Source organism: Panthera onca, chromosome A1 (genome assembly GCF_046562875.1).
Source record: "Panthera onca isolate mPanOnc1 chromosome A1, mPanOnc1 haplotype 2, whole genome shotgun sequence".
NCBI lineage: Eukaryota > Metazoa > Chordata > Mammalia > Carnivora > Felidae > Panthera > Panthera onca.
The window spans coordinates 135,738,162-135,764,996 of record NC_138339.1 but is presented as its reverse complement, the minus strand read 5'-3'; the positions used below and the strand labels follow the sequence as shown (position 1 = coordinate 135,764,996).

The window sequence follows — 26,835 nt, the reverse complement described above, 5'->3', positions numbered from 1 at the left end:
CACTTTTAGATTCTAATTTCTACATGTTTGTATTTAAATTTTCTTAAGAAGGCAGATTTACATTTATAACCGGAAAAAAAAATTGTTTTTTTCCCAATCGTAAAAGTCTATGGATAAAATTCTACTCCAGGGCTATGGTGGAATCCTTCAGCAACATTAGTTTATAAATTAGGCCATTTCTTCTCAAATTCACTGTTGGTTGTTTACTCTACCATTAACATCTAGACGTGCTCTAGTCTCTTTCATATTATCCTTCTCCCATATGCTATACCTAACAAGAACCCTTCATCTCACATCACCTTCACAGCCTGACATCTTGACTTAATTGTTTCTAGGTCCTCACTCTTTTATTTAACAGTTTACAGTGATGTGCTTCAGCTTCTAGCACACCACAGACTTCACTCCCACCAAAGTCAGCTAAGGCCTATTTGTGGACAAATCCAACAGATAATTTTCTGTTGTCTTATGTGAACTTCCTGTGGTCTTTGCCACTGTTAACTGTTTCCTTGAGTGTCTTTTTTCTATTAAATTCCACAACCCTACATTCTTTTGCTTTTTCTCTACCAGTTAGAGCTGCTACTTATCATTAACTTTCAAGGATTACTTTCAGGTGCTTGCTCCTTGAATGAATTTTGTCTTCAACTCAACTACTTTTAGCCTTGAGGAGAGAAAAATAGATGGAGAATATATTCTAGAATTAAAGAAAATCTGTGTTTGCATCGTGGCTCCCTCACATGTTTATTAGGGGACCACGGAAAGCAGCTCATCCTTTTGGCTCTTGCTTTCTCTGTAAAAAAAATGGGAAGTAGCTTTCTCGTAAGGTTGTTGTTAGCATTAAACATCACAACTATGAACACCACATAATAAATATTTAATAGCTGGTAGCTGCTATTACTCTGATTTTATAATCTCTCCAGGGAAATTTCTACTCTCCAACTATGACATATAAATGAATAGCCACCACCTCTTTTCCATCCCAAACTCTCTCCTAAATTTCTAATCCAAACTGATGACTGAACATTTCTACTAGATACCTCATGTCATAAAAATCAACACCCAAATATGATCTCCACTAGCTCTCTGCCACTCCTCTTAAAACTCTGTGTTTCTCTTTTGGAATGCATGGTGTCACCACCGCTCAGTTCAAAATTGAAACCTGAAAGCCACTGTTCCTATTCCCCGTTTCGTCTCTTTACATAACCGGTCACTAAATCTTATTCGTTCTTCCTCCGAAATATTTTCTGAGTTCACCCTCACAGGCCTTTGCACCATCTTAGTTTCTGACATCATCAACCCTTACAAATGGTGATAGCAAGAGGCTTTTAATTGATCTTTCTACGTCCAGGTTCACATTTTTCTTTCTCCTGGCCTTTTCCATCATCTCCTCACAGACTGTATAGCTAGTAACTGTCCTTATGTGCTTAACATCTTCCCACTACCCTCCTACATTTTGACCTCATCGGTTACCACTACTGTCATTCCAGCCTCCTCACGGCCAACCCCATCCATGCCTCATCCATACCAAACATGGTTACATTTCTCTACTGAGTTGTATAGCTCCAACCGGTAATGAACTACTTCCTCTCTTCAGTCTTCTCGCTGGACTTTTTCCTTGGCTGAACTGTATCTGCCCTTGAGATCTTACCTCCTGAGGAAAAATCCATTCCCAAATCTTAGCTAGTTTCCTCTCAACATCATTTGCTCCCATAGTAACATATACACCTCTACGAAAGCACTTATTTCAGGAAATAAAATTTTGTTTTCATGCCTACTTTTTTCTCTGAACCAGTATTTCCCAATTCACATCTGTTTCTCCTCTGAAGCAATTTTTTTTAAACAAGTGTGAAATGAGATCAGCTAGGAAGCTTATTAATAATTATCCATATTCCTGAATCCTACTTCTGGCTTAATGTCGCAAAGGAATCACATCTTTTCTTACCCACAAAACCAAATAAGAGTAGCGTAATAATTAAAAAATGGCATAACTGGGGCGCCTGGGTGGCGCAGTCGGTTAAGCGTCCGACTTCAGCCAGGTCACGATCTCACGGTCCGTGAGTTCGAGCCCCGCGTCAGGCTCTGGGCTGATGGCTCAGAGCCTGGAGCCTGTTTCCGATTCTGTGTCTCCCTCTCTCTCTGTCCCTCCCCCGTTCATGCTCTGTCTCTCTCTGTCCCAAAAATAAATAAACGTTGAAAAAAAAAAATTAAAAAAAAAAAAAAAAAAAAAAAAAGGCATAACTACATTATAAGTTAACAAGGACAGAAAAATAATAGAGAGGAAAATGGAAGATGAGTTTATTTGAACCAATTTTTGGAAAATGGAAAGCAAATGGTGGAGTGATAACTATCTTAGCACAGTGGAAGAAATTAAAATTTTAGCGCCAGGAAAAGGAGAACATGGGCTATAAATGACCCAATTTTCCCTAAATACTGCTGAAAAGTTTAGCACTTTGAACTCAGTCTAATGACTGAGCTGAAAACAGAATATTTGAAAACCTACATTAAAAGTAGTTGAGGGGCCCCTGGGTGGCTTAGTCAGTGAGGCATCTGACTTGATTTCAGCTCAGGTCATGATTTCATGGTCCACAGGCTGGAGCCCCAAGAGATTATAGAATGTGAAAATGGGAAGTTTGAGATTCAGGCTGAGCATGTACCTTACAAAGAGGTTTTGGCATGTGGCTGAAAATAAGAATTAAATAAATGTGTACATTTATTTTACAGAGAGAATTCTGAGAAAATAGTAGGGCAGAAAATACCAGGAACCTGTCTCCCCACCTAGACAACAAGTGCACAGGCAGAATCTACCTAATGCAACTATTTTAGAACTCTGGAGTCTATAGGTGCTTTGCAACTGTGAAGGCAAAGCCTAAGGGACAAACTGCAGTTAATTTCGGCCTCAGCTCAGCAGTGGTTACCTATCCACCACCAGTCCTGTGGCGGGCAACTTGGCCTGTGTTCACTCCACTCCCCAAACCCTTGGGCTGAAGCAAGTTCTAGGAGATGTAAATTGGTGGCACCTCCCCCCGCCCCTTCATTTTTCTTTTCCTCATCTTAGAAGCCAGATATTAATGACTAGGACATTGAAAAGCAATTGCATAAACTGGAAATCAGAAGATCACTGTGCATAGTCTGGGAAAGGCACAGTGTCAGAAAAAAAAAAAAAAAAAAAAAAAAGACCTGAAGTTTATACCTCAGATTGATTCAAAACAAAGAGAAAAACAATCAACAAACAAAACATCAAGGCCCAGGGAAGGGGAGAATCTGATTATCAGAGATAACCACATGATTAGATGCAAATGTCCAGTTATGGACCAAAAGGCAAAATGAAAACAAACAAACAAAAGATATACAAAGAGATGGGAAAGTATGGCCCATTCAAAGGAAAAAAATAAACCAAAGGAAATCATCCATACCAGAGAGAGGACCTGCTGTAAGAAGACTTTACAATAACTACTATAAAGATCTTCATAGAACTAAAGAAAGATGTGGAGAGAGCAAAGAAAATGATGAAGGAACAAAACTGAAGTATCAATAAAGAGTGAGAAAAAAAGAAACAGGAAATTCTAGAATTACAAAATACAATAACTGAAATAAAAATTTTACTAAAGGGATTCAAAGGCTAATTTAAGCAGGCAGAAGAAAGAATCAGTGAATGTGAAGATAGGAGAATTAAAATTATTGAATCTAAGGAACAGAAAGGACAAGATTTAAGAAAAGTGAATAGAGCCTAAGGGACGTGTAGGATACTATCAAGGAGACCAACACAAGCACTGTGAGAGTCCCAGAAAGAGATGAGAGAAAGGGTCAGAGAAACTATTTAAAGAAATGATAATCAAAATTTTCCCAGGTTTGACGAAGACACAGATATAAATACCTTCCCCAAATTCAAGATGTTCAACAAGTTTAATTTTCTTCTAAGCTATAATAAATGTCCTCAGAGAGTCAGAAGAAAACTGCATTAATAAAAAAGTAACAGCAAAAAAATACACAAAGAAAAGGGAGTCAGGTTCTCAACAGCAACACCAAAGCTAGATGATAGTAGAGCTGTGCTTTCAAAATTTTGAGAGAAAATTCTTTTTGTCCTACGATTCTATGCCAAACTTCCAATCAAGTGTGAAGGTAGACTAAAGATGCACTTAAACATACAAGGAATTCTTTGTCAGGACGTTGCTGAAAAATATACTTCAGTAAAATAAGTATACACGCCAAGAAAGAGAAAAATCTCCCTCTTCAAAGCCAGAGTTTGATTGGCTCAGCTTGAGTCAGGAATGCTCTACTCCCATCACCCACGAAAAATGGGGGCAGGGTCACGCATGGCACAGAATTTAGCGCAGAATCCATCACATGGATTTTGGGACTGAGCGTATAAAAGAAAAAGCAGTTCTTTGTGGTCTCATCAGTCATGGCCACATCATTTTTAAGCAAAGAATCTGAATCCCAAAATGGTAATTACCTTGCTCAAGGTGATACAATTTGATAGTGGTGAAACCAGGCCTGGAACTCAGATTCTTTAATTTCTTAATTCAGCCTTCGTTCACATTGCTAGTATTGGAACAAGAAACTCCGCCATATTGGAATTTGCAGCTACCGGTTAACATTAGCTTCACCTGCTGCGAGGTGACATACTAAGGAACTAAAAGAGTACAAATTCAGATACAACGAACATTTGCAGGGCTCCGTAGTTTGACTCTTTCACATACATTTCACCTATAAGCTGATTATACCTTGGGTGACATCCAGGACCATATCAGGTATACACAAGAGATGATGTCATTAAAACTTCATGTTTACAGTGCTTACTTTACCATTAGAAGAATATAAAAGGAAAAACCACCAAGGACCAGAACAGTTTCACTGAGCTCCAGAGAGTAAGTCAAAATTTGATCTAAGTTGTGAAGTGTGGGTAAGTTTAGTGTAGCGATAGAGGAGAGTGAGGGCATTTGAGGCAAGGAAATGTTCTTGAGCAACAGGACAAAGATGGGGATGAGTGTATTTTGGGGCTGGGGTGGGCGGAAATTTCGTGAATTATAAATGGATGAAGCAGAGAGATTCTGTTGTCAATTTCTGGCTTAAGAGGAACAATTTAAAGTTATAAAATGGGTTACACGCACACTTTAGAATTCTTGGTGTTTAGCTAAATCATACTGCATTCAAGTCAGGGTGATACATGGTTTTTGCCAGCTCCTTGCGGTTTTTCTACAGTTTTAACAGAAGAAAAGGTCAAAGTTTTCTAAAAGCTCCAAGATGTTATTGGAAACATATGGCAACATAAATGGCTGGAGCTACAAAGCGTGTTGCCCTTTTCAACCTATTTATGGGTTAAAAATAGCAGAATCTGATTTTCAGACGAAGCAATAATCTTTACCATGAAAGTAAGGAGGAGTAAGCATATCCTTATATGCCAGCTGTGTAAATTATTTCTGTTAAGATAGACCTTCAGTCTTGGACAAGAGGGGAAAAAATCGATATTAATCCACTCATACTTGTAATGGAAGGATGTGGTCATATAAAGTAATACTGGCTAGTGCAGGACCACAGTCTGAATTTGAAGACAGATGCTATATGTTTGCTATGGAAACAATAGACCGTAACATTGTATTTGATATGGAAAAATCAATCACAGTGTTACCAGCTAGAAACTGCTCCGCTTCGAGGCAAGAATACAAAGGACTCCAAGCCGTTGTTAAACAGAAGAGGTTTCATGATTATTTAATCACCAGAGAGGCCAAACCAATTAAAATATCATCTGTCAATACTTTTTTTCTAGGATTTGATTTCAGGAATAATAAATGTTTTCTCAACATCATTGTCTTGACCTAAATGATGACATAGAGAAATAAAAACCATCAGGATCAGGTTCACATTTTCCAGCAGGAAGTGGTTTCAGATTTTATTTGGAAATAGAAAAGGCCAGTGTTCCTTAAGGCATTTTTCTGGAATCTATCAGGTAAAACTCAGGCTTTACAAAGGTCTGGCAGTGTGAATCTGAATCATCAAATAACAACCAGAATGCACACAGCCTTCAGGCTTCAGGGATCTGGTATGAATTCATCTCCGGCTGTGACCACACACATGTGGTGAAATGGTACTCTACTGGCAGGATTCAGACATTTAATTCCCAATTGCTCATGCAGAAGCAATTGCGTAGTTTCAGTGTGACTGGAAAATAGGTGGCTTAAGCAGGGAGAGGTGGGAGCTGGGAGGATACATTGAGGCAGGGAATATCTTCCTGAGGAGTCTAACCTTAAAATCTAAGGAGACTAAATAGATCCTCCCAAGACTTTCAAGTAAGGAAATTATACAATCAAATCTATGTTTTAGAAAAATAGCCGTGGTGCCAATATGGATGATAAATTATAGTGGGAAGGTTCTGGATACAGGAACCATGTTGGAGACTATAAAAATTTCTACAGAATTTGACTTTAAGTAAGAGCAGTAAGTAAGAGAGGAAAAGGCAAAGTTGAGGGTATGGAAAAGAATAGATGAGAATGTCAGAGAGGAAGGAATTGAAAATGATGTTGAAGTTTTTTTTTCTGTGGGAGCCTGGTTAGATATTGAGATCTTTAAGAGATTTGGGGGAGACACAATGCGTTTCAAGGCTAATACACTTTAGGGCTAATTCATTCTCTCTGTCCCTCTCATTCTCTTGATTCCGATTTTCCTCTTAACTTGAACATGGCTGAGAAGAAGTGTACTGTGCTCCTCAAAACACTTCCAGCTCTGCAGAAAATAAGAGATTTTCCAGGTCTAGAACTACTGCCTGATCCTCTCCTATACCAAAGATATATAAACCTTAAACCTTACATTTGAAATGAGAGTTCGCTCTAAATTCAATACTATTTGTCAGTCTCTTTCATATAATGTCTTCTCTTCAAACTTTTCACAAGACGCATTTCAAACATTTCCTACCATGGAATATAAGAAATTTCTGTGAGCACTTTAATGCTTTATCTTCTAAAACCTAATACACCTTATAAATAGAGTTTGCAAAAATTAATTGGGCCATCTTTAATCTCCCCAAATCCATCTAGAGTTGCACTAATACATATCACAGAGTAATTAATTACACTGCATTGCCCATGCAGAGTTCCATGTCTTACACACAATAAGATGTAGATAGTCAATAAAAAGTATTGAAGGAAAAGTGAAATATTTTTATACAGTTGCATAATCTTAAGCAAGTTACTTCACACCTCTTGCCTAAACTTCCTTGTCTACAGACAGGTAACAATATCATCTATCTCGGTGGTAATTACAAGGTTACATGAGATAATACACATCAACTGTTTAACACAGCACATGTCATGTAGCAAATTCTTAATAAATAGTGAATTTTACTATCCCCCAAAATAATGCTTCCAATAGAAAGGCAATGTGAGACACATAGGCAATTTTAAATTTTCTAGTAGCTACGTTGAAAAAAAATTCAATCATGTAAGACTATTTTAATAATATACTTCACCCAATATATCAAATAAATTATAAAAACATATAATCAACATAAAAAGTGATTGAGATATTTTATATTCCATTTTTCATAATACATCTATAAAATCCAGTGTGCATTTCACACTTACACTGTATCTCAATTCAGACTGAGCACATTTCTTTTTTTTTAATTTTTGTTAATGTTTATTTCTGAGAGAGAGAGAGAGAGAAAGAGAGAGCATGAGCAGGGGAGGGGAAGGGCAGAGAGAGGGAGACAGAGAATCTGAAGCAGTCTCTAGTCTCCGAGCTGTCACACAGAGCCCGACGTGGGGCTCAAACTCACAAACCATGAGATCCTGACCCGAGCTGAAGTCAAGTGCTTAACTGACTGAGCCACCTAGGCACCCCTAGATGGAGCACATTTCAAGTCTTCAATTACTACAGGTGGTTAATGGCCACTGATTTAGATGCTCATTAACTATGGATGCGAGTGATATGTAACTGGCTGAATAACATCTTTACAAATGGGTTCAAAACCTCAAAAAAAATGAGAAAAAGGCGGGGGGGGGGGACCTCTAGGGAATGGATCCGAATAGAGTACTGAAGATCTTACTATTTTATTTTTAATTGGCCTTTAATAAATACTGTATTTCAAGTAAGCTAACAGTGAGATAAAACTCTTTGAATTTAGCAAAGATGATCATCACCTCTTTTTAAAAAGTATGGGAAGTCTGCCCTTGCTTTAGATAAAAGCCTGTTTTGAAACTGGTAAACTCACACAGAATTCTACAGTAAGTGTGATTCTCACAGAGGCAAAAAGACCCACACAGTGTTTAAAACGTTCTTAAAATATTTTAAAGAATGTTTCCATTCTCACTGTGCTAAAAGCACAAAAGCTCTCCTGGGGCCCACCCTAGGCTTGCCAGCTCAATGTACCTTCTTCGGCAGTTAAAAAAAAAAAAAGAAGAGAAAATCCCTCCACCTTCTCCTCGTTCTTACATGAGCTGATTTCACAAGATCTTTACATGCTTTATTTACTATTCATTTTCATCCTTGGGAAAGAAACTTGAAATATTTATTCACAAGGTATTATTCTTTTAAAATGTTTCCTAAGCCAAGGGCTTGGTAAATGGCAGAAAAAAGTGTCTGCAACAGTCAGCGTAAGTATTATCCCTGAAATTGCATTTTAAAATATTTTAATAATTAAAAGAGTTTTCTGCAAAACCAGGCAAAGAACTAAGAGAATGAAAAGGCTCAAAGATCCAGGGTAAGTAAGCCTGTCAGACTGTATGTGTGTGCATGTGCTTAATTCTTACGTAAAGCCCAACAACATTAATCATGTCTGTAAAATGATAACCAAAACGACAGCTCTCGCTCTGCAGTCAGCTGTACAAGGAAGCATTTTCTAGCCATAACCCACCACTCTGAGCAAACAACTGACGGGCAGCAGTCCTTTTGTCAGATTCTGACAAGTGAATCAATAAAAAGACACAGCAAAAGTTCAATCAGAACAGACACCACTAATACGGCCGGCCTTGTGGGACCCACATAAGCGTGGAACTGCTTTTCCATGTTAATTTCTCTTCACTACCCCTTGGGGTTATCACCTTCTCTGGCCCCTGTTAATTAAAAACTGCCTCCTTCTAAAGTTCCTTGGCAGGCATTTCCCTCACGTCAGCCTACTCTGCTGACTGCTAAAAGAAATGGGGGAAGGAGTGTTCCAAAGCACAGAACACCAGCGTGCCAAACCTCTGCTCTGGTCCTCCCACAAGAATGTACATAATCAAATCCTTTGAACGGAATTTCTTGTAATTGTTAACTAACGACAAACACATATGGAAACTAACACACCACACACAAATTAAAAATAACACTGTATCAAACAGTGAACTAAGTAGCTGGATAGGCAAATTAATACATCAGGAGACAATCAGGTTATCATTGTTTGGATTAGCCTTGTTTTGAACTGGTTGATTTAAACATTTCAATTGTATACACATTTCTATTTGATTCCACTTAGCACTCGGTTCTTGCATTCTTTCTCCTCCTAGAAGAGAGACAAATTTATCTCTACCTGTTTACTAATCTTCAATAATACCAGGATTGACCCTAACAACCGGGTTATTTTGTGTCTGTGCCAAAACCTCTAAGAAAAAAATGTTTAAATTTAAAAAATGGTAGCAAGGTCCTTTCGGCCATGTTAATGACAAACATAAATTACCTATGTGACTAGGCAGTCATATTATTCCAAACTGGTTTGATTAAACATGCTTTCATTAATTTCACACACAAAAAAAATATGGGCAATACATTCAAACAATACAGAAGCACATATAGTAAAAAGCGAAAATCTATTGATTCACCAAGACGTGCCCAATCGCATTCCCATCATTAACTATTAGTATAGTTTAGATTTTCCCATGCATTTACAAACACACATACAAATATGTGATATCGTCTTGTTACTTATACAATACAGTCATAATGTATATCTTTTCTACTACTTGCATTTTGACCTAACGATGTGTCCTGGAGCTGTTTCCATGTCAATTGATCTTTCTCTGTTAAGCTGCTTAAATAGTATTTCACACTATGTATTCACTAAAATCCAAAACCATTCATGTAATGGATGTACAAGTTTCCTTTTATTTTTCATTTTAGAAAAAACATATGTTAATAAAATATTTATACATGTCTTTTTAGGTAAAATGCCAGGTAATTTTTACAAAAGTAGAAGTGCTGGGCAAAAACGTTCATATTTTAAAATTCGATGAATACTGCAAATTGTTCTCCAGAAAGACTTCAGCCACTCCACTTCCACTAACAGTGTATAAGGTCATCAGTTTCACTATACCTTCACTGACACTGGATATTACCATTTGTTTTAATATTCTACTGGTTGTGATTTATAGGACTTTACTTAGGATCTATACTCTCACTTTTAAAAAGAATATATATATATATATATATATACACACACACATACATATACACACACACACATATATATACACATATATATACACACACACATATATATACACACGTATATATACACACACATATATATACACACAAATATATATACACACACACATATATACACACACACACATATATGTATATATATTATTGTTAAATAATCTCTACACCCAACAAGGGCTCAAACTCACAACCCTGACAGCAAGACTCACATGTGGTACCAACTGAGCCAGGCAGGTGCCCAGGATCTGTGCATTTATTTATTTATTTATTTATTCAGAGCACGAGCAGGGAAGAGGGGCAAGAGAAAGGAAAAACCAGAATCTTTTTTTTTTTAGCTTATTTATTTATTTATTTTTTGAGAGAGAGCACGCATGAGTGAGAGAGGGGCACAGAGAGAGAGGGAGAGAGAGAGAATCCAAGCAGCCTCTGCACGCACTCTAAGCACAGAGCCTAGTGTAGTGCTTGAACCCACAAACCACCAGATTGTGACCTGAACTGAAACTAAGACTCAGATGCCCAACTCACTGAGCCACCCAGGCAACCCAGAAAAAGCAATTAGCCAGGCTACACACTCAGCACAGAGTCCAATTCAGGGCTCATCCCACTACCCTGGGATCATGACCTGAGCCAAAATCAAGAGTCACACTGAGCCACTCAGTCACCCCATGGATCTGTGCTTTTAAACTCAGTTATACCATATGATCTCTGCCAGACACATAAGCTTTTGTTATCAAAACCTATAACAAATTGCATCCACCATCTGAACAGCAGAAGAATATAACAAGCCATCACTTTTCTCTCTTGCTTCCGGTCTTCTTTGTAATCAACCACTGTTCTAGAATTTTTATCCTATATTGTTATTGCATTTTTTATTACTTATCAATATTTTAAAAACAGAGTCCTATGTTTTCTGTTTATTAATTTACCATTCTTTGATTTCTATTACCTGAATAATAGTAATAACAATACTAATATTTAAAATTACTATTAAGATTTTGTTGCAGTATTTTTGAATTTTTTATGCAGAAAGACATCATGACTGGTAAGCTCACTGAATCTCTGGATGCCCAAATGAGACTTTATTTTAATCTCACAATTAAATATACATCAGACCACATATAGAGTTAAGATACCTTTCGGGGGGTGGACTAGGAAGTTTCGGGCTCTCATCCTCTCCTAGGAACATCAAATAAATAGTTCCAGACTAACTAAAATAGCTTTGTAGAAGGTCCGAAAAAAATAGTTAAAAATCTGCAGCAACCAAGCAAACAACCAGTGAAGAAAAAGCCACACTCAAAATGGTAGGAAATTTCACAGTGTTTTTGCTTGCCCTTACTATTCTCCCTCCCTTCAGTGGCATGACAAAGTCAGGGGGAAATTGTCCAATTCCAAGCTCCTTCCTTTGGGGTGAAAGGAAAAAAGCAGAACTTGTGTGCAACATTGTGGCCTTTCTGTGAGATCCAAGAAGGACTAGCTTCTAAACTGCTGGACTAAGAGCTCAGAGAGGAATGGCAGCATAGGACGGATGCCAGGCTGAAAGCCATGGGAGGCTGTGGCAGGCACCATGGCACATGAAACTGCAGGGAGACTGAAGACCTGCAGATGCCTGGGGCAAGAAATTATGAGCAGAGAAATGCACTAGAACATTTAAGTCCCCAAGAAGATGGAATGAGACTCCTGGGGAAATTAAAACATTGAAAAGCAGACATTTGTATGGAATATTTTGAAGAATATACACACACAGGCCCAAAGAAGATGCAGGCTCAGAAAAGGTCTGAGAAGACCTTAAATATTCATGCTGGGCTGATTAGTGAGGCTTTTCCCCTGCACATAGCCAGTTTACATACACTCAAAGAGGTAGCTGTGGTTTCCAAGGTTTACTTTTCAACAAAAGATTGCAAGGCATACAAACAAGGAAATATGGCCAATCCACAGGCACAAAATTAATCTCTGAAAACAAAACTAAACAAACATAGACCTCTGACTAGACAAAAATTTAAAACAAATGTCTTAAGTATATTAATTAAACTAAAAGAGAATACAAGCAATAATTTATACAAAATCAGAATGATTTATGAACGAAAGGAAAATAGTAAGAAAAAGTTATGTGTGTATGTGTGTATAAGAATTACACAATTTCTGGAGCCGAAAAATACAACTGAAGTGAAAAAATTTCACTAGAGAGGTTCAGTAGTAGATTTAATCAGACTGAAGAATGAGTGAACATGAAGATGAGTCACTGGAAACGACTGAGTATGAGAAGCAAAAAAACCCCGACAAATTATAAAGAAAAATGGACAGCACGCAAGGGACTTTTGGGACACTAAAAAGTAGGCCAAGATAGCATAATAGGAGTCCCAGAAGGAGAAATGAGGGAGAAAAGGGCAGAGAGCTTACTGGAAGAAATAATGGCTGAAAATTTCACAAATTTGGTGGGGGAGAGGGGTGCAGAGAATGGATATACAAATACAAGAAACTTGGGGCGCCTGGGTGGCTCATTCGGTTAAGCGTCCGACTTCAGCTCAGGTCACCATCTCGCGGTCCGTGAGCTCGAGCCCCGCGTCGGGCTCTGGGCTGATGGCTCAGAGCCTGGAGCCTGCTTCCAATTCTGTGTCTCCCTTTCTCTCTGCCCCTCCCCCATTCATGCTCTGTCTCTGTCTGTCTCAAAAATAAATAAACGTTAAAAAAAAAATTAAAGAAAAAAAAAACAAATACAAGAAACTCAGTGAATTTCAAGTAGGATAAATTCAAAGTAACCTACACTGAGACACATAATCAAACCGTTGAAATTCGAGGACAAAGAGAGGATCTTGAAAGCTGCAAGAGAAAGTCAATACAATAGAGTAACTTGAAGCCATATGAAAATATAAATTTCTCTAATAAAAGTAAATACATAAACAAACACAGTATTATCATTTTAGCTCATAACTCTATTTGTAATTTTCTATAGGATTTAAAAGGTAAATGTTTAAAGTAACTATAAATCAATGTTAATAGACACACAATATGTAAAGATGTAATTTGTGACATTAATAATATAAAAAGGGGCTGAGGTGTAAAGGAGCTTTGGCATGAGACTGATATTAAATTTGTATCAGTTTAAAACAGATGATTATAACTCTAAGATATTGTATGTGATACTCACAGTCAACACAAATAAAATATCTACAGAATACACAAAAGGAAATGAGAAGAGACTTAAAGAGTATCATCACAAAAAATCAGCTAAACACAAAGAAAGGCAGTAAGGGAGAAAATGAAGGACAAAAAAAGCTGTAAGAAACACAAAAAACAATTTTCCAAACGCCAGTAGTATATCCTTCCCTTTCAGTAATTACATTAAATATAAATGTAATTTTCATTTAATCAAAAGACACATATTGGCTGAATAAATTAAAAAACAACAACAGAATTCAACTATATACTGTGTATAAGAGACTCACTTTAGATCTAAGGACATGCAAAGCTTGACAGTAAAAGGACAGGAACGTTATGCCTTGCAAATAGTAACTAAAACAGAGCCTAGGCTAGTTATCCTAATGACAGACAAAATAGACTTTAAGTCAAAAACTGTTACAAAACACAGAGAAGGACATTCCCTAATGATAAAAGGATCAATTCACCAAGATGTTACAAGTATAAACACAAATGCTGTGAATGTATAAAGCAAATACTGACAGAACTGAACAAAGAAATAAAAAGATCTAGAGTAATAGTGGAATTTTCATTAGCCCACTTTCAATAATGCATAGAACACCAGACAGAAGATTAATATGGAAATAAAGGACTTAACATTATAAACCAATTAAACCTAACGGACATATACAGAACATTATACCCGTCAGCATCAGAATACACATTTTTTTCTCGAGTGGATACGGAACATTCTCCACGACAGACCATATGTTAGGTCACAAGTGTTAAAAAATAGAAAGGGTTCAAATCATAAAATGTATATTTTCATAATAAAATTAAACTAGAAATCAATAGAAGGAAAACTACAAGATCCCCAACTATATGAAAATTATATGACACATTCTTAAACAACCAAAGGGTCAAAGAAGAAATCTCAAGGAAAACTACAAAATATTTTGGGACAAATGAAAATAAAACACAACATACTAAAATCTGTGTGATGCTATGACAGTGCTAAGAGGGAAATTTACATCTCTAAATATTTACATTAAAAAAGAAGAAAGATGTCCAGTCAACAACCCAATTTTACAACTTAAAAATGTAGAGGAGGAAGAAAATAATCTAAACCCAAACCTCAAAAAGCAAAAACTAAACCCAAAGCTACCAGAAAGAAGCAAACAACACAGATTAGACTAGAAATAAACAATACCTTTCTTGAACCTATTCTAGGATATGTGCCATTATTTTCTCTATATGGTATTTTATAAAAAGTATCTGATAATCATGTTGGTTTCTGTTTCTTTGAAAGTAAACTTAATTTCCCTTTCTTGTTTTCTGAAAGCATTTAGGATTTTTTATTTATTGATGGAGTTCTAAAAAGTTCCAGGGTATGTTTGATTTTTTTTTTGTTGTTATTGCACAAATTTTGCTAAACCACCCAGTGAGCCCTTTTAAGAGAAAGCTCCTAAGTTTTTTTTTTGTGTTTTGTTTTTTATCTTTGAAAATGTTTCCTTTATTTTTACATTGGATTATGCTTCAAGGTACTGTTTATCCTTTTAAAACTACTGTTACAAGGAACCTGGCACTCACGGTTTCCATCATTTTGTCTTCTGGCTGGGTGTCTGGGGAGAATTCCTGGACTTCATCTTCTGCATTACTAATAGAGTCTTCAATAATATCAATTATTTTATTCAGCCCTTCTGTTGAATTATATTTGCATTCCTATGTTTGTTTTCCAACAAATATATTCATTGATTTTTTCTATTTTGCAAATTCCTGCTCTCGTTTTTAAATGGCATATTCTCTTGAATCTCTTTGAGTGTACTTATTAGAATGTTCAGTTTTTCTTTCTTGAATTTTGTCTGTTTGCTCTGCACTAATTTGATCTCCTTGTTTATTTTGGTGTTTTGATTCCATGTTGTTGATTTTCCTCAAATATCTGGGACATATATTTATATATGTGAAAGATGTTTGAGGCTAATTTGTATAATACCTGGTGTGGATTTTCTCTGCAAATGTTTAAAGTTTTATTTCCCCAGTATGCCTCTGCTATGATCAGGACAGTATTCTGGTCTGGTCTGGTCTGTAAATGCTTTCAATGTGGTTTGACTTACTGATTGCTAACATTCACTGTAAAGTCAAGGGGCCTGTAACAAGCAGACAATTTTTCTCCCCTACATTCCCCATGCCCTGCCCCCGCCCAGCTGCCAAAATAAGGAGAAATTTCCTCTGACATTGAGGAAATTGAGTCTATTTTGCTTTTCAAAGGAAGTGCTTGGTTTTTGCTTGCTTGTTTTTTCCTACTTCAAGTCTTCATTGACAGTCTGGAGTTAACTCAAACCGTAACTACTTCTCTTGTAAAATTGAACGCCAACACTAGGCATTCATCCCAGCTAGGAAAGTCACACCCTAAAGTGTGTGGCTCTCAAATTTCATCCTGAAGTCAAATATTCAATGTAGGACTGCAGATATGGGCTGGGCATGGTTTTCCTCAATACCTTAAGACATTTAAATAATTATTCTGACAAGTGTCCTAGAGAAGCTTTTGCTCCCTGCATTTATTCTTTTACCTTGATCTTCCCCCAATCTCTCCTGTAGTTTTCTTTTGAGGATACTTTCAGCTGTAATTTTCTTATCATTCTGATCTCATTTGTTTAATGAGTCTGGTCCACTGACAGCCCTGCCTGGAAAATAAATTCCAGGGCTGAAGAGAATTTATTCCTTTTTTGTCACTTGCAGGAATTTAGAAGTAATAATGGAGATAAATGCATAGGCTAGGTTCAAGATCCTGACAAACTGGCTTTTAAGGAAGATGCTATGAATTGGGAGAGAAAAACTAATGGATGCAAAAATCATGTATAGCTCCAAACATACATGTGTCTGGCCAAATGCCTTACAAACTTTATTGAATAGCAGAGTACTTTATTTGGTGTGGGTGTGTGATCATGATCTGGATAAAATATCTAGAATAATTGTTCTCTTGCCCAATAAAAATATTTCCAAAAAATTTCTCTAATTAAACTACAGTTCTTTGATGAGATACAGATTGAAAGAGAAGAGCTTAGTTCAGATTAATACCTTATCAGCACTGGCAATAAAATCGTGGAAGACTTAAAATATATTATCGCAATTCAGATAGGAAGGAAAGCAACTTTATTTTGATACAATTTAGCGTGCACGTGAACCCCGATTTCTGGTCTGTGGAGGGAAGGCAGTGGTGTGTTTGCATGTCTGAATGTGGACAGACTATGAATCTCACCTGTTAAAAGCAACCCACTCACTTCAGATTTATTAAGTCATTTCACTCTTGTGGTAAATATCCAGCCTATCAAGATTTCTACTCATTCTGCTCCCTCTCTTCCAGGACATATCTTTGTGCAAGAAGAATTCATGTATTCATTCATATAGCCACTCAACTAGTATCAATTAAACCTGTTATATGCTAGGCACTAGAGCTATAAACATGAAGGAGACCTGGAACATCCTTGCCCTCACAGTCTTATACTCCAGTGGAGACACATACACACACACATAATATGCACATAAATATATAACTTTAGATTGTAATAAGCAATCTGGAAACAATAAAGCAGGATAAAGGGATAGCAAGGATGGTAGAGGAGGCTATTTTAGGAAAAATGATGTGGGTAGCATCTTTAAGAAGAGAACCTTGGAGCTTTGAAGAAAAATCTGAACGAAGATTGGAGATTTGAGTGAAAGAACAAAGCTGTGAAGATCTGAACAAAGAGAGTTTTCAGCAGAAAGAACAGCCTGCTAAGGTCTGAGTAGGAATAACCTTCTCATGTTTGAAGAAGAGTAAGAAAACTACAGGGCTAGAGTAGACTCAGGAGAGGAGTAGCAAATGGGGCTAGAGAACTTACCAGGAGCTAAACCATACAGAGCTGAAAGTAACATGAGCAGTGAAGGACAGCTTCAGGTTTCAAGCTGTCCTGACTTTTCTGTGTTCCAGGGATGCAGTTTATGCCAAGGCTCTTAGCTCCTCTCCCTCTGGAACAATGTCACACAGATTACACATGGTAACAGGCTCCCAACACCCCTTCTCACCTGCACTGCTGATCATCTGAAACTCAAACACGTCTGCAGTATCTTCACAGACTCTGTTCTGGGAAGACTTTACTTCAGCTCTTGGTGACCAGCTAGGGATTTCTTCCTCTTCCCTGATGACCATAAATAGTTTTTTCTTATCTCCTCTCTACTGGAGCTGGAACAAAGAAGATTTACTGGTCATCTTGGACCCTCTTGTTCTGAAGGCCATTTGCCTCCTTTGAAGACTCCCTTAGTGTCGTTGGGAGCCATACAATTTTGGGTCCTCAGATGCTTACAGTCAGGAAGCAGACCTTGATCCCTTTCTGCCTGAGAAGCTCAAAACCCCTTTTCCTCAAATCATCCCCTGCCCGACTGCCTGTGAGGATATCAACTCCAAGGAAAGGTAGAGTTGAGATCTCTCAAAGATCCTAAGCTCTGTCTGATCCTGATGGCTCGCCTCTCTAACTTTTCCTCTTAGCATCTCATTCCAGAAAGGAAAAAAACACAAAGTGCTCTCATGTCATGTCCTGCTTCTTTAATACTGTATATTTAATTTTCATAAGCTCTGTGTTCTTAGTATAGGAGACTTTGGTTCTTGATATCAAAGATGATTTTGATATTTTATTTTTGGAATATAGAAAGTTCCAAATTCCTGATTCTTGTGGCTGAGAAGTATGAATTTCAAGACTTCTTTTTCTTTGTTTGTATGTTTTACCTCCCATACTAAAAGAGGGAATAAGAAAAGAGTCCCCTGAAATTCAAAGCTGGGATAGAGAAATGACTGGCTTTTGTTTTCAACTGTGCCTGTTATTGTTTTGAGGACACTGTGTAGAGAAAGCTGTCACTGATCCATGAATGATGGGGGAGAAACACGTAATCTAAACATTAGTCAGGCACATGTCTAAACTTCCTAGTGGGTGTTTTTCTCTCAGTGGATAGAAAGATAAGACAGAAAGAGCCAGTCAGATAATAGCAGAAACAGCAAAAGGAAGGAGGGGGATAAAACTCCAATTTTTTAGCATTTTACCAACAAAGATCCTAGTGGATAGTTGTCACTATCTTTGTGTCTTAGTTGAAAACTGAGGCTCAAAGATGTGTAAACAACTTGCTCAAAGTCACACAGGAAATAAATGAGAAGGTTATGATCAAAGCCCTTTGTCTTTCTCTGTGTGCTGTATCACAGTATGCATCAAATTAAACCATTTTTGTTGCGTACTTGGGACAGTATTGGAAACAGGTGGTAGCTTAATGTAAATATTTCAGGTTCTAAGGGGATTTCTTAAAATAATATAAGTACTGTTTTTATTTATAAAATTTATCAGTTGGAAGATATCTGTGAAAAATCGTAATATTTGCCTATTGGTAACAGCCAAAATCGGATAGCTCATCTTCACATACACAAACCTTTCTCATCGAATTTTGTATGCTGAAGTATACTGACTTCTCACTCTTACTGAATCAGAGAGCTCTCATGCAGCCTTGTCCTTAGCCCTAGATATGATACCCAAGTGTTCCTTTACAGGATATCACTGTGGACTTGGCAGGTCTCAGCAGCCAAGCACAACGGTGCTGGGAATCACTGTCTTCCCCAGAACGTGTACAGTGCCTCAAGAAGCAAAGAAATTAGGGAGGGCGGGTCCTTTCAGGCAGAGTTTATGTTGACCAAACACAAAATCCAAATCCAAAGGGCATGAGAAATCTGGAAATAGGAATTAGGGTTAAGCTAGGAAATGGGCAGACACTTGATTCAAAGCCAGCTTCATTATGCCCAAGGATGGGCTCTGGCTAAGCTAACTACAGGTTCTGATTTCATATTTTTTGCCTGTTACCCCAGTACGATTATTAAGGGTGCCCCTTTTGCTCTCAGTATGTTCTGGTTTAGGGAAGTCTCAGTTGCATCTGGTTTATCAGAAAATTATATGGTCACCGTACCCCTGGTGAGGGCCAGAAGCCATGTTGAAGCATCTGCAACTATCCTAATTGATCTGGTTACAGGTTAAATAGGCAAACTCAATGAGATGATTTAAGGTGCATGACCATGTCGGACTCCCAGATAATGTTATAACTGACTAGTTGGATAGAAGTAAAAACAGGCAAACAATAACACGATTATCTGAATCCATTATATAGAAGTTAGGTTATTCCCTACTCAGCTGTCACTGCGTTTCTCTCATTGATTCAATTATTTGTATGCATAGCTGTCTCTACCACTAAATGAAATGGTTCTTGAGGTCAGTGCTGCTGCCTTACTCATCTTTGTCTCTCTTAATTCCTAGCATGCAAGTTTAAACATTGCAGGTATTCAATAACAATCACAAAAATGTATCATAATTATGATAAAATAGCGAGGGCTTGTCTTATCCCTTTGTATTCATACAGAAAAATAATGAGCAACTATAACTACTGTTTGAGAGATGCTATTATTGACTTTATTTTACAGATTAGGAAATTGAGACTCAGAGACATTATGTGATTTTGCTCACGACAACCAGATATTTACTCACAGGTCTATGATCCCCCGAATATTCTGTTGGAGACTTAAACTTTTATCTAGTGCACTGCCAATAAACATCGCGATATTCATGATCTGACTCTTTCTTTCTGTTTTGGAAAATATTATGATTAATTTCATACATTCTCAACTTACTAGCTCAACAGTATCTATACCATCACTATCCATGAAATTTCTGCCAGGCTGTCTTCATTAAAGCACTGTGTCTTCAAAAGCATTGTAGAATAAACACAACAATAAATCATTCATTCATGATTGTGTGCTACTTTACAAGGTAAAAAAGAACATTAGTTGATTTAAATATTTCACAGAAATATATGAGCCATGTAGTACTCTCCCTAGGTATTTCTACAAATATCAGTCTCTTGAAGTTGATACAGATACAACACTCACTTCTTATGGACTCTTTGATATCTGTGGGTTATTAAATCCTTATTACTGGATGATACACTTACTGAATCAATCATTTAACAAGAACAACAAAAACACAGTTTGGCTCATGAATAAAATAACACAGTGAAGGTGTACTTTTATAAAGAATTACACTAGCTATTTGATTCTAAAACATATGTGCATGCAGTGGATTTAAAAGAACAGTTATAACCACCACTGAATGTAGATTTTATTGAATCAGTATAATCTTATCCTAATTTTTGGTCATGAAATAATAAATGAATGAATAAAAAAATTAAAAAAATAATATATAAATAAATCTTCAGTTGGCTAGGCTGTGGAAGTTTTAAAAATACATTGCTGTACCTACTGTCTCTTTGAAAATTATATCACACAATAAACAACCCTATTTCATAACAAAACCTTAGAGGCCTTGTGTTGTACGTAAACCTATGCAAGTATCTGGATGTCTAGTATGAATCACTCAATGACCCTTGTGATTAACAGCATCTTTTTTTAAACATATATTCAACTAGATTTAAATAACATTGGATCAGTCAGCCAATTCATTGTATTTTCACAAGTGTACGGTCAATTTAGTAAAATTAAGTAATCAGTCAATGTCAAAAAATTCAGAGACTAGCTTATCTGGTAAATATTTTTCAAACTCTACCCAATTTCTGGGTCCCTCACAGACACAGTCAAAACTCAGTCTGATTATTAATTTAGTTGGAAAATTTCTCAGGAAATCTACCTTTCTAGAAAACTCATTTTCAAGTACATCTTGGATGCAATTTTATTTAACATTTCTAGACCAGCTGGCATTAAAATTTAACATCACAATTTTATTAAAGAAATCATACCACAAATTTCTCTTTGTTTTAAATATGGATTTCTACTCCCTTAAATATTTAATGACGATCTAAAAAAATCAAAGATTAAAAGGAAACACTTTCAAAAACAAAATATCACAGAGATCAAGTCAAACCTTTGATGTTCTACTTTACATGTCTCTCCAAGAAGAGTAAATTATGTTTGACATGAAGAAATGTAGAAAAGACTATTTTCACCAAAAAAAAAAAAAAAAAAAACCCTTTACCTATAGGAAAGTAAAGCATGTTTATTATCCTTTAGGTGTTTAGAATTATTACAATGCCAAATAGGAATGTGTTACCTTTGCTAAAGTTTCTTATTTTTAGGTGGAATGGGAAAACAGAATTCATTTGTCCTTCTGACAACTAGCTTCTTTGTCTCATTTCTGTTTATTTCTTTGGCAGCTAAAACACCTTGAAATTACTTTCTCTAGCATAGAAGAATTATATATATATATATATTTTTCTATTTCTAGCTGTCAGAGTGATTAGAATTTTAATTAGCAAAGGAGAGCTCAGAACGGAAAATGAATGAAAAAAAAGCACACAAAAGATCCCAAATTGGTCGAGAAACAAAGGAGCAACCAAAGCTGCCTCACAGCTTAATTGTTACATCTGTGATTTGCCTCTTCCTGGATTCCCTGTGGCTTAGGACAGTGCTGTCCTATAGCCCCACACCAGCACAAGATGGCCCAGGCACTACTAAACGTTATCCCTAGTTGTCGCTAAAAGTAAAGCAAGGCTCTTAAGGCACAGGAACAGCTCTGTTTCACTTTCAATGTCCGCCTCTTTCATTTATTCTCAGAATCCTACTGAGGATCATAAGTCCAACCACAAAAGATGGAATCCACCAAGTATTCAAGGAATAAACACTCTTGGGTTGGTGAGAACACTCTCAAATTTCAGAGGAATTCATTCCTTCATATGTAGTGTGACGCACAGCAGGCACCTTTCATCAGGAAGGCACTCAGGAAATATAGAAGACACATTAGTTGTTAAATATGCCATTAATTGGCTACGAGTCAGAATATTTCTGAAAACTCCAAAACAAACCAAAGTAGCCTAAATTTACATTACAGTAGTTATCTATAATCTGTCACCTACATTACTATACACTACAATCTATCACCTACATTACTATAGTAGTACTGTGTGTATGTCTATGTAAGTATATGTATCACCCAATTATGGTATGAAAGTACCTATGGATTGCCATACAATATCAGGGTCCTGTGGCTTTAGAGTAACCTGATATAGCTTTGGTCCGGAATTGTTAGAGCTGGCTATGTGACTTTGGGAAGCTATTTAAATTCTCAGTCTCAGTCTATCACCTATTTAAAGTAGTGAACATTAAATATATGCCATGGAGATAGGGTGAAGAATGTGTGAGACAATGAACATATAGCAGTGGTGGTGGTAGTAAATGTAAACAAATAACTCGTAGTGGATTATAAGTAATATGATTTAACTGTTAGGCAGGAAAATAGGGCTAAACACTTATACTGAGCTGTGAAATAAAGGAAAGATATCGGCGGGCAAAAAATGGGAGCTGGTGATTTCAGAAACAAGCAAAAACACAAAAGAGTAGTGCATGCCTTGAGGGTAATGAATAATCTAAGAAATGCAAGAATCATGAGAATCAGTGGTTGGAAAAGAAATGGGATATGCCAGGCTGGAATGATGCCAGGATACTTGGGAGTGCAGGCTGTGGGAGAAAGAATGTTTTGAGAGAAGGGGATGACATGAATAGTCTTATGTCCAGCAATAAAATCACATATCAATGTGTATTAGGGACCGAAGGCAGGAAAAACCCGTTAATAGTCAAAATAAGAGAAAATGAAGCTCTGCTGTTGGTGAGTGGCACTAAAAAGGTGACAACAGTGGGGGAGCTACAACCAGAAAAGCAGGACTTGACATCACACTGGGTAATGGACAAGGAGAAGAGGGAAGTTAATAATGGTAACATTTCAACTCCAGGAGAATTGAAAAACTGTGCTGTTGGGGTGCCTGAGTGGCTCAGTTGGATGAGTGTCCAACTTCAGGTCAGGTCATGATCTCGTGGTCTGTGAGTTGGAGCCCCGCTTCGGGCTCTGTGCTGACAGCTCAGAGCCTGAAGCCTGCTTCAGATTCTGTGTCTTCCTCTCTCTCTGCCCTTCCCCCACTCGCACTCTCTCTCTCTCTCTCTCTCTCAAAAATAAATAAACATTAAAAAAATTAAAAAGAAAAAAAATGTGCTATTATTTGTAGACATAGGGGTTATTGTGGTTTTCGAAAGAGAATGAGAAACATTTAAGGGAAGGACCAAAAGTCTTTGAGTTCACATTTGCAGAATGGAGAGATACCAAAATCATGTGATGAATACTTTTCCAAACAAGCTGCTGCCAGATAGGATATAGGTTCCTCTTTGAAACTTAATTAGCTCATTCATGCCATTTAAATCTCATCTTATTAGATTCATTTTTAATTGATTATAAGGACCACTCAAGGCACTGAGAGAATCTGCCTTAATTTTCAAGTTGCATAATGTGTAATATTTTGTTATTTTTAAGATAACAATAAGCTATTAGTATTCCTTTTACTAAACTTACAATTTAATATGATAAAATTAGCTTTTACATTGACAGGATTAATTTGGAATTGATGTATTTGGGATGTTGCAAAATACCACGTATCTATCCCCCATCACAGAATATTGAGTTAAAAATAAATGTGTTACACTCAAAAGTCAGTTCACAACTGCCTATTCAAAATTATGTAATCTTTTAACTATTATGGTAACAGTGATTTAAATTCCATTTTACATACAATTTGTGTTTCAGTTGAAACCCAAGCTAAAGAGTTAAAACCAGAAGGCTCTCAACAAACAGATCATTGTCCAGGCTCTAGTAAATGTGCTATTGGTGGAACAAATTGGTTTGCTGACCTTTTGTCTAGTAACATAACGCATGACATATTTGTAATTTATGGAAATCAATCCATAGAGAATTTTTGGTTTCATGTAATTATAGACCAGTGCAAGATCTAAATAAAGGTGAAGAAAAGGTCCACAGGAAAGTAATGGTACACTGTTGATAAAAACTAAAAAGCAAAGTTCAAAGCACTGATCCATGCAATGCATCTTTAAATACTGGTAAGAGGCCAATAATTACAGTTAAAGTCAGTTACCAGCTGTGTTTTACTGCATACACTTTAAGGCACCATTGAAACTGCAACCCTATACTCAAGAACATAGGGAGGAGGGGGGAATCACGAGACCAAATCTATCACCTAGTTACAAACTGTAATGGTGCTGGGCAATTTCCATCTGGTTTCTTAAGTGCTATTTTTAACAGGTAGTCACCAACCCATTTAGACTCTCCCTTTCTAGCAGTAAGCCCAACCTCCACCTGACTGAATAGGGCAAGCTCTGCTTTCAACAGATCTCAGCTCAAAGCCTGGCTCTGTCACATAATAAAAATGCCACATTGGGCAAACTACTCAAATTCTCTGTGTGTACATTAGGATTTTGAGGCGTTCTGAGGATTAAATGTGGTGGTAAGTTTAAAGTGCTTTGAATGGTACCTAATACATACTAGGCTCTCAAGAAACATTAGCATGTTTATCATCATCATCATCATCATCATCATCATCATCTGTTTTAGAGAGAGCAACAGAAAGGGAATTGATCTATTCATAACCCTCCTCTTTCCTGTCTCCCATTTGATAAAGTTTTCCTGCAGTGAGTCAACTCCCCTGCACTTCTAGGCCAATTCCCCAATGCCACAGGCAGTCGCCTGTAGTATGGCTAAAAGAGCCTTGCTATACTTTCTCTACTTCCTAAGAAATGTCTGCCTCTCTCCACATATAGACCATCAACTTAGGTCTAGAAAACTCTCCCTTCTCTGTGCTTGGCTGACTCTTGTAACTCATTTCTCAGCCTAGACACTCATCCAGGAATCCTTCATTGATGCCACCAGTCAAGATTAGACACCCTCTCTATCTGTTCCCAGGGCATCTGCTCCTTCCTTTTCCTCCAGCCTTTAACCATTCTTGGGTGTCACTGCTTGCTGCCTTTCCTTCATGTTCCCAGGTGAGTTCTCTGAGTGCAGGGACCTTGTTTATTTTCCTTACTGCTGTCCCCTCAGCATCTAGTAAAATGCCTAGCACACAGAAGGTGCTCCAGAGATACTTTTCGTGACTGTTCTTACAGGATTTCTGTGTCTTAAACATTATTAAAAGGTTTGCCACAATTCAGCATACATTATGTGCCCAGCTTTTCTGTCCCAATACCAGAATTTAGTGTGGACTTAAGCACAAAGTATCCTCATTTTTTCTAATTCTCAGTAATTCTTTCTGTCACCAATTTGGCAGCGATTTCTGCAACATATTCTGCATATAATTCCTCTATCTCAGTGGCCATAACTTTACCTTTTTTTTCATTCTATTAAAAAAAGCATATGAAGATACAAATCAATAAAATTAATTCCATTATTAGGGATAATCTAATCTGAATGTGAATAAGGGATATCTTAGTACGTGGTATGGACTGAATGTTTGTATCCTCTCTTCTCAAATTCACATGTTGAAGCCCTAACCCCCAATGTAATGGTATTTGGAGGTGGGGCCTTTGGGAAATAGTTAGGTTTAGATGAAGTCGTGAGAGTAGATCCCTATGCTAAAGACCTCTTCTTGTAAGAAGAGGAAGAGAGATGAGAGCTCTCTCTCTTCCAACCACTGTGAGGACAGGTGGCCACCTACAAGCCTGGAAGACAGTTTTCACCAGGAGGTTAAGCTGCCAGCACCTTGATTTTGGATTTCCAGCCTCCAGAACTACAAAAAAGAAAATATCTGTTGTTTAAGCCATCCAGTCTCGAGTATTTTGTTATAGCAGCCTGAGCTGGTTAATACAACATATACTTAGGAGAGCTTGAAACAAAAAAATTCTCACCCCCACTACATGTAATCAAAGTTGTTCAAAACTCCATTCCGGGTCATCTTTATTCTGGGACTTGAGTTGATGGATCATGCACTACATGCAAATTTCTGACTATTGTTGTAAATGGAAAGAACTCTGAAGGATCCCCCACTGACAGTAAATGAGCCAGCCCCAAAGTGACATCGTCAATTCCACTCACAAATTATTGACCATAAATAATTATCAGTCACATTACTTCTTCCAATCACATGAGAGTCAAGAAGTACAATCTTACTATATGCCTGCAAAGCTGATGGATTAATTTTGGTGCCAATCAAAATTAATGACTGCTATATGATCAGACTTAAATATTTTAACTATTATAGCAAATATTTTATAACCATTCTTTGGAAAAAAAAACCCAATGATTTATCAATATGTTATGACCCTAAAAATGCTATATATTTTTCCCTTCCCTAAATTTATAATTCTGGGTTAAAACTAACTGTGGATATCAAATTTTTCTGAGCAAAATAGCAAATTAAAGTAGGTGGCAGGACGAAGGATGGAAG

General features: G+C 37.0%; 1 long non-coding RNA gene across 1 annotated transcript in view; it reads right to left on the bottom strand.

Moving 5' to 3' along the window:
- LOC132681607 (uncharacterized) overlaps positions 1–18,032 on the bottom strand; it is a 174,439-nt gene extending 156,407 nt beyond the window's left edge. The window contains exon 1 of the long non-coding RNA XR_009611139.2: positions 17,611–18,032. This is a non-coding gene — a long non-coding RNA (uncharacterized LOC132681607). The remainder of the gene's footprint in view (positions 1–17,610) is intronic.
- Positions 18,033–26,835: the final 8,803 nt, after the last annotated feature.